The 13,290-nt window shown below is 43.4% G+C and overlaps 1 pseudogene; it reads right to left on the reverse strand.

Annotated features, from left to right (window-relative positions):
- LOC109889105 (WD repeat-containing protein 18-like) overlaps positions 1-7,027 on the reverse strand; it is a 132,529-nt pseudogene extending 125,502 nt beyond the window's left edge.
- Positions 7,028-13,290: the final 6,263 nt, after the last annotated feature.

Below are 13,290 nucleotides of genomic sequence, written 5' to 3' on the forward strand. Positions count from 1 at the left end.
AGCGGGGTGGAGATGTTGTTACCTACCCTCACCACCTGGGGACGGCCCGTCAGGAATTCCAGTACCCAGTTGCACAGGGCGGGGTCGAGACCCAGGGTCTCGAGCTTAATGACGAGTTTGGAGGGTACTATGGTGTTAAATGCTGAGCTGTAGTCGATGAACACCATTCTCACATAGGTATTCCTCTTGTCCAGATGGGTTAGGGCAGTGTGGAGTGTGGTTGAGATTGCATCGTCTGTGGACCTATTTAGGCGGTAAGCAAATTGGAGTGGGTCTAGGGTGTCAGGTAGGTTGGAGGTGATATGGTCCTTGACTAGTCTCTCAAAGCACTTCATGATGACGGAAGTGAGTCGTTTAGCTCAGTTACCTTAGCTTTCTTGGGAACAGGAACAATGGTGGCCCTCTTGAAGCATGTGGGAACAACAGACTGGGATAAGGATTGACAGAATATGCCCGTAAACACACCAGCCAGCTGGTCTGCGCATGCTCTGAGGGCCCGGCTGGGGATGCCGTCTGGGCCTGCAGCCTTGCGAGGGTTAACACGTTTAAATGTTTTACGTCGGCTGCAGTGAAGGAGAGTCTGCATGTTTTGTTTGCGGGCTCAGTTGCACTGTATTGTCCTCAAAGCGGGCAAAAAAGTTATTTAGTCTGCCTGGGAGCAAGACATCCTGGTCCGTGACGGGGCTGGTTTTCTTTATGTAATCCGTGATTGACTGTAGACCCTGCCACATACCTTGTGTCTGAGCCGTAGAATTGCGACTCTACATTATCTCTATACTGACGCTTAGCTTGTTTGATTGCCTTGTGGAGGGAATAGCTACACTGTTTGTATTCGGTCAAGCAGTGGTTTGCGCTTTCAATTTCACGCAAATGCTGCCATCAATCCACGGTTTCTGGTTTGGGAATGTTTGGGAACGACATCTTCAATGCACGTTCTAATGAACTCGCTCACCTAATCAGCGTATTCGTCAATGTTGTTGTTGGACACAGTGCGGAACATATCTCAGTCCACTCAGTCCAGTGGAGGAGGGCAAAGGGTATGAATGTGGGGGGTGTTCATAGACAAAACAAAGGCCTTAAAAATGTCAAATCTTCTCGGCCACAAGTCATTAGTACACACCACCTCAATACAGCTCAACTAACAATACACAACTTGCAGCAACCTCCCTTTTAACTAAAATGTCAACCCAAATACTTCTGGCAGGGCAATAATAATCCAGCACTAATGAACATCAACAGGAAGTGCATTTGAAAAATAGAAAGTCTGTTGCAGTGTAAAGCACTGGAACGATAGAGGGAAGAAAAAGAGAGAGATCTTAGCTGTGGTCTTCGGGCTTGCAGTTGTCCTGTCTGACCGCCCGATGGTTTGTATGTCAAAGCTTCGAAAACAATGTTGCTACTAATCCATGCGATCCACAACCGGTGCGGTCCCAAACGATGACAACCATGACCTAGAGTGGTCACACTGATGATTGAGTTAAATACTTTATTAACTATTGTGAAAATAAACCAAACCTATGCAGCATAGCATACACAATTAAACTGTCGCGCCAACCCAGAGCTCCTCCCCAGAGAGCTGAAAAAGCTGTCTTTATTTCCTCCTTCCTTACTCTTGATCCAAGATGGCGTAGCAGTCAGACGTCTTGTCGTGTCGTGTCCCTTGTATATATCGTTTTTTTTTTTAACATATTTTTCTTCGCATATCTTTTAAAACATTTTGATAAACCTCAACTTCTAAATACTCTCCTGCAACCCACCCCACCCAATGTAGCTATTTTTTCTAAAGTATTTATATTTATTTCGGATCCGGAACCCCTCTACTGAAGCTAGCCAGCTAACTACCAGCTATCAGTCAGCAAACCATTGCTAGCGGTCTTCAGCTAACCAGTCATCAGCTAACCTTTAGCTCGGAAAGCTCTCGCCAGTTCGAACAACGTGACTCTAACCAGAGCATAACGGACCTATTATTTTTTTAATCCCCGGATTCCCACCTGATTCCCACCGCAAACGGAACATTTTCAGCTGGATCTTCACAACTAGCTAACCGCAACCCCAGATGATTACTCCTGGCTAGCGTTTCCACCCACTTAGCTTGAAGCTAGCCCGGCCAGAGCTCCTGTGCTACCACCGAAGCATACTCCTGGGCTACAATATCCGGACCCACGACCGGTCTATCGATGTCACCGCATGAAGAGGCATAAACAGACTCACCCCATCGCGACGCCCCCCAAAGTCTAACTTTCTAGCCCTTGCTATCTCCTTGCTTGCTAATTCAGCCTGCTAACTGCTAGCTTGTTTAGCCCCGGTCCGCTAACTACTACCTTGTTTAGCCCCGGCCTACTAACTGTTAGCTTGTTAGCACAGGCCTGCTAACCGTCTGAATCGCCGCGTCCCAAACACTCACTGGACCCATATTTACTTTGAATCTCTTTTCGATTTTTAATTTGTTTATACCTTCCGGTAACCTGCCTCACCCAATGTGATACGGAGTCGCTATTATTTTTAATTTTTAGAACACACTCAAGAACCTCCAGAAGCTAACCAGCTAACTAGCTACAAGCTATTTAGTCATTGTTAGCCACTGCTAGCGGCTTTTACCTTTTACCTTCTGCACAGCCAGCCAGTTTTTTTAACCTGGATAATACTCGCCAGTCCAGCTTCCCTGCCCCATCCACCGCTGCCCCCTGGACACTGATCACTTGGCTACATAGCTGATGCATGCTGGACTGTCCATTAATCACGGTACTCCATTCTGCTTGTTTATGTTTTATCTGCCGGCCCCAGCCGCACTCAGGCTCTGTGTGTAGTTAATCCGACCCTCCCTGCCTAGTCAACGCCATTTTACCTGCTGTTGTTGTGCTAGCTGATTAGCTGTTGTTGTCTCACCTACTGTTTTAGCTAGCTCTCCCAATTCAACACCTGTGATTACTGTATGCCTCGCTGTATGTCTCTCTCAAATGTCAATATGCCTTGTATACTGTTGTTCAGGTTAGTTATCATTGTTTTAGTTTACAATGGAGCCCCTAGTTCCACACTTCATACCCCTGATACCTCCTTTGTCCCACCTCCCACACATGCGGTGACCTCACCCATTACAACCAGCATGTCCAGTGATACAACCTCTCTCATCATCACCCAGTGCCTGGGCTTACCTCCGCTGTACCCGCACCCCACCATAACCTGTCTGCGCAGTATGCCCTGAATATATTCTACCATGCCCAGAAATCTGCTCCTTTTATTCTCTGTCCCCAACGCTCTAGGTGACCAGTTTTGATAGCCTTTAGCCGCACTCTCATTCTACTCCTCCTCTGTTCCGCGGGTGATGTGGAGGTAAACCCAGGCCCTGCATGTCCCCAGGCACCCTCATTTGTTGACTTCTGTGATCGAAAAAGCCTTGGTTTCATGCATGTCAACATCAGAAGCCTCCTCCCTAAGTTTGTTTTACTCACTGCTTTAGCACACTCTGCTAACCCTGATGTCCTTGCCGTGTCTGAATCCTGGCTCAGGAAGGCCACCAAAAATTCTGAGATTTCCATACCCAACTATAACATTTTCCGTCAAGATAGAACTGCCAAAGGGGGAGGAGTTGCAGTCTACTGCAGAGATAGCCTGCAAAGTAATGTCATACTTTCAAGGTCCATACCCAAACAGTTCGAACTACTAATTTTGAAAATTACTCTCTCCAGAAATAGGTCTCTCACTGTTGCCGCCTGCTACCGACCCATTTTTACCTACCTCATCCCCATACTGTTTTTATTTACTTTTCTGCTCTTTTGCACACCAATATCTCTACCTGTACATGACCATCTGATCATTTATCACTCCAGTGTTAATCTGCAAAATTGTAATTATTTGCCTACCTCCTCATGCCTTTTGTACACAATGTATATAGACTCCCCTTTTTTTTCTCTACTATGTTATTGACTTGTTAATTGTTTACTCCATGTGTAACTCTGTGTTATCTGTTCACACTGCTATGCTTTATCTTGGCCAGGTCGCAGTTGCAAATGAGAACTTGTTCTCAACTAGCCTACCTGGTTAAAATAAAATATATATATATTTTTTTATTTAACCAGGTAGGCTAGTTGAGAACAAGTTCTCATTTGCAACTGCGACCTGGCCAAGATAAAGCATAGCAGTGTGAACAGCTAACAGAGTTACACATGGAGTAAACAATTAACAAGTCAATAACACAGTAGGAAAAAAAAGGGGGAGTCTATATACAATGTGTATATAGACAAAGGTGAAATAAGAAATAAAACAAATAAAAACTGCTGATGCGCCTTTAAAGTGGCAACGCACGGTGAAGGCTCCGTGCAGGATTTCGCCACAGTACTGCCTCGGAGGACAGTGTCTTCCAAAAAAGTATCATATGACTGAAATGCATTTTTTGACAAAAATTGTCAATAATCAGAATAAAACACTCTTCAAAGTGCTCCGCGCACACAGCGCAACCCCCTTTCTTCAGGTCCTCAAAAGAACTTCTGCAGATTGATGTTTCTCAGACTGCAGACTCCTCTTCAATCAAAACTGATACTCCTTTGAGACATCAGCTTAACCATTGCCTGATTAGCAACAGTCCCAATAACAGAGAACACATTATAGAATAAAAAGACCCACACTTTATCCTGCCCTATGAAACATTACAACAAAGACCCAAACTTTATCCTATGAACGATTCAGTTGCTGCCCTCTTAAACCTTATAGATGTGTTGAAGCTCTGCTCGAATGCTACACATGAAGCTCTACACTCAAATGTCATGTCTTTTTCACCATTATCATATTGAGGGGTGCATGCACAATGTGATCAAATGCTCTACTATCATGGTTCTGATATGTTCTATATTTTTCACCATGTTAACAGGCATTTAATAAACGTACAACCTTTAGAGTTGTGTCTATTTTCTGAAGATGCATATCATTATAGTAGACTACATTTTGTGGTATTCTTACTTAATCTGATCATAGCGCAACAGAACATAAGTAGTTGCCTATACAATGTTTTACAGACATCTACCATAATTTAAGAGGTACTTAATGGTGTTCCACAACTCAATAAAATACTTTGGAAAGACCCAGTGTCACAAATGGCTTCTATTGATTGTGCAGCATACCCTGGGATGGCCTTGGATGTAATATGGCTGGGCACATTAGTTTAACAATGTTAGCTAGCCATGCTGCCTCATGCTAGTTGTGTTAAACCCAGCGATAGATTTGTTTCATTACTGGTAGCTAGCATGTTTTATCTATCAGTGAACATTGCTTTGGTGATTGATTCAATGGGTAGTCATGGATACAGCACTCTACTGATTACACAACCAAAGAAGTGTGCCTCACCATGCAATAATTACTCCAAATGCACCTTTATTATTTATTACATACCTTTTAACATCTGTTGGAAACTGGAAAAGGGATTTTCCTCCCTTCCATTTTACAGTAAACAAGGTATTTATTGATGACATATGTTTCTTATCGTAAAAAAAAGTTGATTCACAGAAGAGGTACTACTAGTGGGAAAACATGCAAAGATATCAATTTCTAGATTTAAGTCCAGTACATTGGGGTGAATTAGCTAGCCAGCTAGGAATCTACTTGGGACAAGCTAGCTAGGTAGCTACCGCCAAGAAGAGGATGAAGACCATTTGTGCCTTACTGAATATGCATTACGTTCATTAGGAAAACACCCACTATCTAGTGCACTCATCCTACACAAAGTAATCTCTATAAACAATTAGGTAAGTCAAGTCTACTGAACTTTGTGCACTCTGTTATAGATTCTAGTTTTGGAAACAGAAAACTGTATGGAGATCAAATGTTTGAGAAAATTAGCAGAATGTCAGCCAAAATCCATCTAGCTCAATCTTCACTCGTCTGAGTGTACCAGAGCGCAGAATAATGCATTTACGAGCGCTCAACACCGGTTGAATATGGCTAGTGTCGGCAAAAATAGTGCAATTAAATTGTTGCCAGCAGCACAGTTAGTCACCTACGCTCTGGATAACAAACTGCCGAACCAGCTCTGATAGGACGGGTAAAGTAGTAGCTAGCAAGCTAGCTAACGTTAGCGTGGGTGCTTGACTCCCGTTGTAACTTGGTCAGGACGCTCAAATCAACCCTACTACTCCGCCCGAACGTAGTGTGCGCTCCGAAAGTGAAACGCTCTGAATTTACGAGCGCACTCTTGCACTCCAGATTGAATTTAACACACCCGAAGTCGTAAAATATATCTAGTAACTGTGTTATGCTAACTAGCTAGCAAGAGGTTGCATAGCAACTGCATCAACTTCCGGTAGACAGTCTAAGCGCTTGTACGCTCAAATGAATTTGAAAACTGAAAGCATACTATTCGTTTACAGTATAACGTTACTAAAATTAATAGTATGTCGTATATACTCGTTAAATGTGTAGTATACATTATTGTAATGAAACAGCAGGGAGCATGCTCGTGCGGCAGAGTCGATTTCCGCGCTTATAAACCCAGGGTCGTTACAGTATGTTTGTCTGGATAATCGAACACAGTTTAGGACTCCCATTTACAACCGGAAGTGACTTTTCGTAGGTTAGGAGAGCATGTGTCACCCTAAGTGGTGTGTTTGTAGGGAATCTCTTGTTCTAAACGCAGCCATGTCCAAATACATTTCAGTTATATCTTCAGACAGCTATGAACAGCGCATACGCCGCTAGCAAGGTAGCCAGCTTTTAAACGTTTGCAAGTTAGCTAGCTACCTTTCTCTGGATTTCCCACACGTTGAAGTTTTTCCCGAGTTGGGCTCCGAGGATGTACTCTCCATTCAAAACTGTGAGGGACCTCGATAGGCCAAGAGATTTGTACCAGAATGGAGTTCGAGCACGGCACAGTTCCATAGCTGTCCAGCCGAATCGGCACATACAACTATTTCCACAGGCGCTGACATCTTGGAAGAGAGCACGTGTTGTTTTCATTCACATTGAAAGTGAAGATTACGTACTGCGCATGCGTTCATTATGTACTAATCGAAGCTATGGATTTTGGGTTATGTCGGCCATAACGTTGGTAAAGTTATTACACAGAGTTTATAAACCCAGAGGAGCAACATATTGAGACTTCCGGGAACGCGTGAGAAACAGACTAAGCAGACCAGATATAATATACTAGCCTAAACAATATATACTGACAAAAGCACAAATCACAGCATACTACAGGTCGCAGAGGGACCTACAATTTTAGGGGTGGAGAATGACTGAGAATGTCAGTTCTGTTGACTTTTTAAAAATGTCATTCTTCTCCAAAATTTATGAAAATAAAATTATACTTCACATCTAAAATATAATTTCTCCCTCCAGAAATGAGCCCTATAAAATATGTGACAATATTATCCGATCGGTATGCTATTTAGCAATAAGCATTAGGTATCATCAGGTATCACCAGTTTACGTGATGCAGCCAAGTGGCTATAAATAAGTAGGCTGAGGGTTGCCCCTTTGGCTAATCATTAGCTAGATCATAAACTCAAGTCTAAACATTGCTAGTTAGCAACATATTGATGACTTGAATGTCCCCTGAAAAAACATTGCACTGGCACTTAGGCAACCAAGGACCATGTACTGTGAATATAATGTAGGACTACCTTTGTTACATTTAGCCCCGGTCTTCCCTATGCATCCAACACCTTTAGAAAGCCCTAACACGCATTAACCATTCCGCTGCTAAAAACTGATTCAAAAATTGTGCATTTGACAAATTTGTTGGTTTTAAGTGTAGACTGGTACTAGAAAGCTCCAGGATCCTCCTCTTTTAACAGTGGCCATCAAAACTGCTCTCAAAGGTGTTTTCCTGCAACTGCATTAAGAATGTTGTACAATGACTGGGCATGCATATTTCTCTCCCTGTGAGGCACTTGCAATTTCAATGCGACTCGACAGGAATATTATTTTCTAGCATATATGCGACAGGCTGAACAATTACATAGGTCAACTATGTGGTTGTCTGATTTGTTGTTGCTTACTCATGTTGTTGGCTGTGGAAAATTAAATGTGGACAACTATTCGATAATTCAAATAACCAAAGGTACAGAGTCTCAGCTCCGCCTTGTGCCGGTTCTCGACCCCGGAGGGACCCGGTCCAATTCAACACACGGGCCTAGCTCAACAGTATGTAAGCAATGTGTGAGTTTAGCTATTCTCTGCTTCAGATGATAAGGGTTGGGATAGACAACTGGTGGCCCGCAATGTGGCCCCCCTTTACTCAGTACTTTGTAGGAGAAACTTTAGCAGTGATTACAGCCTCAAGTGTTGCCCCCCCCCCCCCCCCTTGGGTTGTGCCGTGGCTGAGGTCTTTGTGGGCTATACTCGGCCTTGTCTCAGGATGGTAAGTTGGTTGTTGAAGATATCCCTCTAGTGGTGTGGAGGCTGTGCTTTGGCAAAGTGGGTGGGGTTATATCCTTCCTGTTTGGCCCTGTCCGGGGGTGTCCTTAGATGGGGCCACAGTGTCTCCTGACCCCTCCTGTCTCAGCCTCCAGTATTTATGCTGCAGTAGTTTATGTGTCGGGGGGCTAGGGTCAATTTGTTATATCTGGAGTACTTCTCCTGTCCTATTCGGTGTCCTGTGTGAATTTAAGTGTGCTCTCTCTAATTCTCTCTTTCTCTCTTTCTTTCTCTCTCTCGGAGGACCTGAGCCCTAGGACCATGCCCCAGGACTACCTGACATGATGACTCCTTGCTGTCCCCAGTCCACCTGGCTGTGCTGCTGCTCCAGTTTCAACTGACCTGAGCCCTAGGACCATGCCCCAGGACTACCTGACATGATGACTCCTTGCTGTCCCCAGTCCACCTGACCGTGCTGCTGCTCCAGTTTCAACTGTTCTGCCTTATTATTATACAACCATGCTGGTCATTTATGAACATTTTAAAATCTTGGCCATGTTCTGTTATAATCTCCACCCGGCACAGCCAGAAGAGGACTGGCCACCCCACATAGCCTGGTTCCTCTCTAGGTTTCTTCCTTGGTTTTGGCCTTTCTAGGGAGTTTTTCCTAGCCACCGTGCTTCTACACCTGCATTGCTTGCTGTTTGGGGTTTTAGGTTGGGTTTCTGTACAGCACTTTGAGATATCAGCTGATGTACGAAGGGCTATATAAATAAATTTGATTTGATGTACGAAGGGCTATATAAATACATTTGATTTGATTTGAAGTGTTCTTGGGTATGACGCTACAAGCTTGGCACACCTGTATTTGGCCAGTTTCTCCCATTCTTCTCTGCAGATCCTTTCATGCTCTTGTCAGGTTGAATGGGGAGCATCGCTGCACAGCTATTTTCAGATCTCTCCAGAGATGTTTGATCAGGTTCAAGTCCGGGCTTTGGCTAGGCCACTCAAGGACATTCAGAGACTTGTCCCGAATCCACTCCTGCGTTGACTTGCCTGTGTGCTTAGGGTCGCTGTCCTGTTGGAAGTTGACCCTTTGCCGCCAGTCTGAGGTCCTGAGCGCTCTGGGGCAGGTTTTCATCAGGAATCTCTGTTCATCTTTCCCTTGATCCTGACTAGTGTCCCCGTCCCTGCTGCTGAAAAACATCCTCACAGCATGTTGCTGCCACCACCATGCTTCACGTAGGAATGGTGCCAGGTTTCCTCCAGACGTTACACTTGGCATTCAGGCAAAAGAGTTCAGTCTTGGTTTCATCAGAACAGAGAATCCTGTTTCTCATGGTCTGAGACTCCTTTAGGTGCCTTTTGGCAATCTCCAAGTGGGCTGTCATGTGCCTTTTACTGAGTAGTGGCTTCTGTCTGGCCACTGTACCATAAAGGCCTGATTGGTGGAGTGCAGCAGTTATGGTTTTCTTTCTACAGAAGGTTCTCCCATCTCCACAGAGGATCTCTGGAGCTCTGTCAGAGTGACCATCGGGTTCTTGGTCACCTCCCTGACCAAGCCCTTCTCCCCTGATTGCTCAGTTTGGCCGGGCGGCCAGCTCCTGGAAGAGTCTTGGTGGTTCCAAACTTCTTCCAATTTAGGTATGATGGAGACCACTGTGTTCTTGGGGACCTTCAATGCTGAATACATGTTTTGCTACCCTTCCCCAGATCTGTGCCTCGACACAATCCTGTCTCGGAGCTCTACGGACAATTCCTTCAACCTCATGGCTTGGTTTTTGCTCTGACGTGCTGTCAACTGTGTGACCTTATATAGACAGGTGTATGCCTTTCCAAATCATGTCCAATCAATTGAATTTACCACAGGTGGAATCCAATCAAGTTGTAGAAACATCTCAAGGAAGAATAATGATAACAGGATGCACCTGAGCTCAATTTCAAGTCTCGTAGCAAATGGTCTGAATACTTATGTAAATAAGATATCTGTTTTTATTTTTAATAGATTTGTTAAGAAATTGTCATTATGGGGTATTTTGTGTAGACTGATGAGGAAAACATTTATTTTATTAATTTTAGAATAAGTCTAACTTAGCAAAATGTGGAAAATGCATTTCTTGTACACATGACAGATAATAAGCAGTAGCAGCAGCCTATGTGATGAGTCAAAAAAGTTAGTACAACAAGGTTCAATGCAGATACTCTGGGTAGCTAAATAGATAGTCAACTATTTCAACTGACCACTAGACAGAAGACGAGTGGACATATCAACACTTTATTTTCCTTGAAAACCAAGCACCCCTACTACACTCAGGTATGGTCACTGTGAACTTTGAATCCTGTTACCATTACATGTCAGTATGAAAGAATCATAGACTCAGGACTCAAGGCTGTAATCACTGTCAAAGGTGGGACTTTTGGTCCCAAGTCTAGGACCAAAAGGCTCCTCAACAGCTTCTACCCCCAAGCCATTAGACTGCTGAACAATTCATACAAATCGCCACCGAGCAATTTACATTGACCCCCCTCCGCTCTTGTACACTGCTGCTCCTCGTTGTTTGTTTGTTACCTATGCAAGGTCACTTCGCCCCCACCTACATGAACAGATTACCTCAACTAGCCTCTACCCCTGCACACTGACTCGGTACCGGTGCCCCCTGTATATAGCCTCGTTATTGTTATTCTTATTGTGTTACTTTTATTATAACTTTTTTTTTTGCCTACTTGATAAATATTTTTCTTCTTCTTGAACTGCACTATTGGTTAAGGGCTTGTAAGTTTTCACTGTAAAGTCTACACTTGTTGTACTTGGCACATGTGGCAAATAAAGTTGGATTTGATCATATAAAATTAAGTGGAATTACACTTTGTCCCTAGGCTAAACATCAGTGATGATTTCAACTGTCATCTGAGCCCCTTCACTTTCTGCAACAGGCCTTAGGAAACCCACTAAGATATCTTCTGTATCATGTTGTGCATCTTTATCTAGCTCACCGTCACTTAAGGAAGCATTGTCTTCGTTTGGTTCTGATAAAGCGGAAGTGTCTTCATTTTGCTCACATAAGATGGAATTACTATCCGCATTGTATGTCCTGGGGAGCCTCTTTCTTTTGGGTGGTGGCAATTGAGAGACGCACATCTCTTGTTTTCTTGCATTGCCAAAACAGCTGAGCTTTCTTTCAGAGCAAGATTCCTGTCAGTGGAGAAAAATAGATGGCACATAGTCTGGATGTAGATGGTAATTTATGTGGAACCCTGAAATAAATTAAGTAAACTTCAGTTTTGATATTTGTAACTATTAGCTAGCTAAACAAATCCTCAGAAAAAGCCAAGGCAATGGAGCTATGTTAGCCAATATAATATCTTATACTTAGCAGCCATTTCAATAAAATCTAGCTAAAACATGACATATAAAAACAAACCCAACTTGGCATTTGTAGCTAATGACAGAGTGACATTACCTGTTAAGATGTTTTTTTCACAGACGTATGTGTGTGGAGATGCCGGGTCCCACAGTTTCCCTCGGTCATCCTCTCGCTGGATGTCCTGAAGCCATAAGGCTCTTCTTTTTGGATATCTGTTGTGACAAGAAAGGCATGGGATCCGGAGATCAGGGCCTGTATCCACAAAGTGTCTTAGAGTAGAAAATTGGTCGTGAGTGATGAAAATAGACATTTTACTCCTACTCTTATGGGTAAAAATAAAAGCTATACATGAAGCCTCTTTAGTTATGAGTCCCATCTCCCATCATAGGGGAGCCCTTTTTGGTTCTAAGTAGAACCTTTTGTAGAGGGAACTATCTAAAACTCTCTATGTAGGGTTCTTCAAACAACCCCCTGTCACACCCTGATCTGTTTTCCCTGTCGTTGTGCTTGTCTCCACCCCCTCCAGGTGTCTCCCATCTTCCCCATTATCCCAAGTGTATTTTTCCTGTGTTCTCTGTTTGTCTGTTGCCAGTTCGTTTCGTTTCGTCAAGCCTACCAACGGCTTTCCCGTGCTCCTGTCTTTCTCAAGTTCCTGTTTTCTAGTTTTCCCGGTTTTGACTATTCTGCCTGCCGTTCTGTACCTTGTCATACCACCCTGGATTACTGACCTCTGCCTGCCCTGACCCTGAGCCCGCCTGCCGTTCTGTACCTTTCAGACTTTACTCTGGATCACTGACCTCTGCCTGCCCTTGACCTGTCGTTTGCCTGCCCCCCTGTTTTTGTAGTTAACATTTGTTACTTCGATACTGTCTGCATCTGGGTCTTCTCCTGAGCCTTGACACCCCCTATAGATGGTTCTACATAAAACCCTCTATGATGGGTTCTGAAGGGTTTTGCCTAGAAGCCTCTATGAAGGGATCTACCAATACACTTTTAGGTTATAAAATGGTTTTCTTAGAACCATCTATGAAGAGTTCTACCAAGAACTATCTATGAACAGTTCCAGCAGCCTTATTAGCCTTTAAAATGTAATTATTTATGAAAGTACATTACATATATCATAAGGCCTTTCTTTGAGGGCCTAGTTATACATTTACACAGTGGTGTTAGGAAATGCCTGGTTAACAGGCCACAATAGGTCTGCAGGTCAAATTATGCTGGCTTGCAAAGTGATGCGTAATTCCTATTGGAATCCAGACAGCGTTAGGATATCCAACAAGTGGAATTGTTAAATCACCTGCATTCATAATAACTGCCAGGGTACGGTAGTTTGAATACTGAGACTACCTCAATCATCTAAGCTGGAACAACTATCTCCGTAACGAGTCCAATAAATCAAATTACTATCTAATTGGATTAGTTTAGAAAAGTGTAAGTTATTTATCTTCCTGTAGCAGAAAAGTAATCAACCAATCAATGTACATGGAAAAACACATATTACAGTAAAACAAACAGTTATGAAAATCTCCTTGCAATAGAGCATGCTGGGAAATATTATATAAGGTTCTACAGTATGTAAAAC

The sequence above is a fragment of the Oncorhynchus kisutch genome, linkage group LG4, assembly GCF_002021735.2.
Source record: "Oncorhynchus kisutch isolate 150728-3 linkage group LG4, Okis_V2, whole genome shotgun sequence".
Taxonomy (NCBI): Eukaryota; Metazoa; Chordata; class Actinopteri; order Salmoniformes; family Salmonidae; genus Oncorhynchus; species Oncorhynchus kisutch.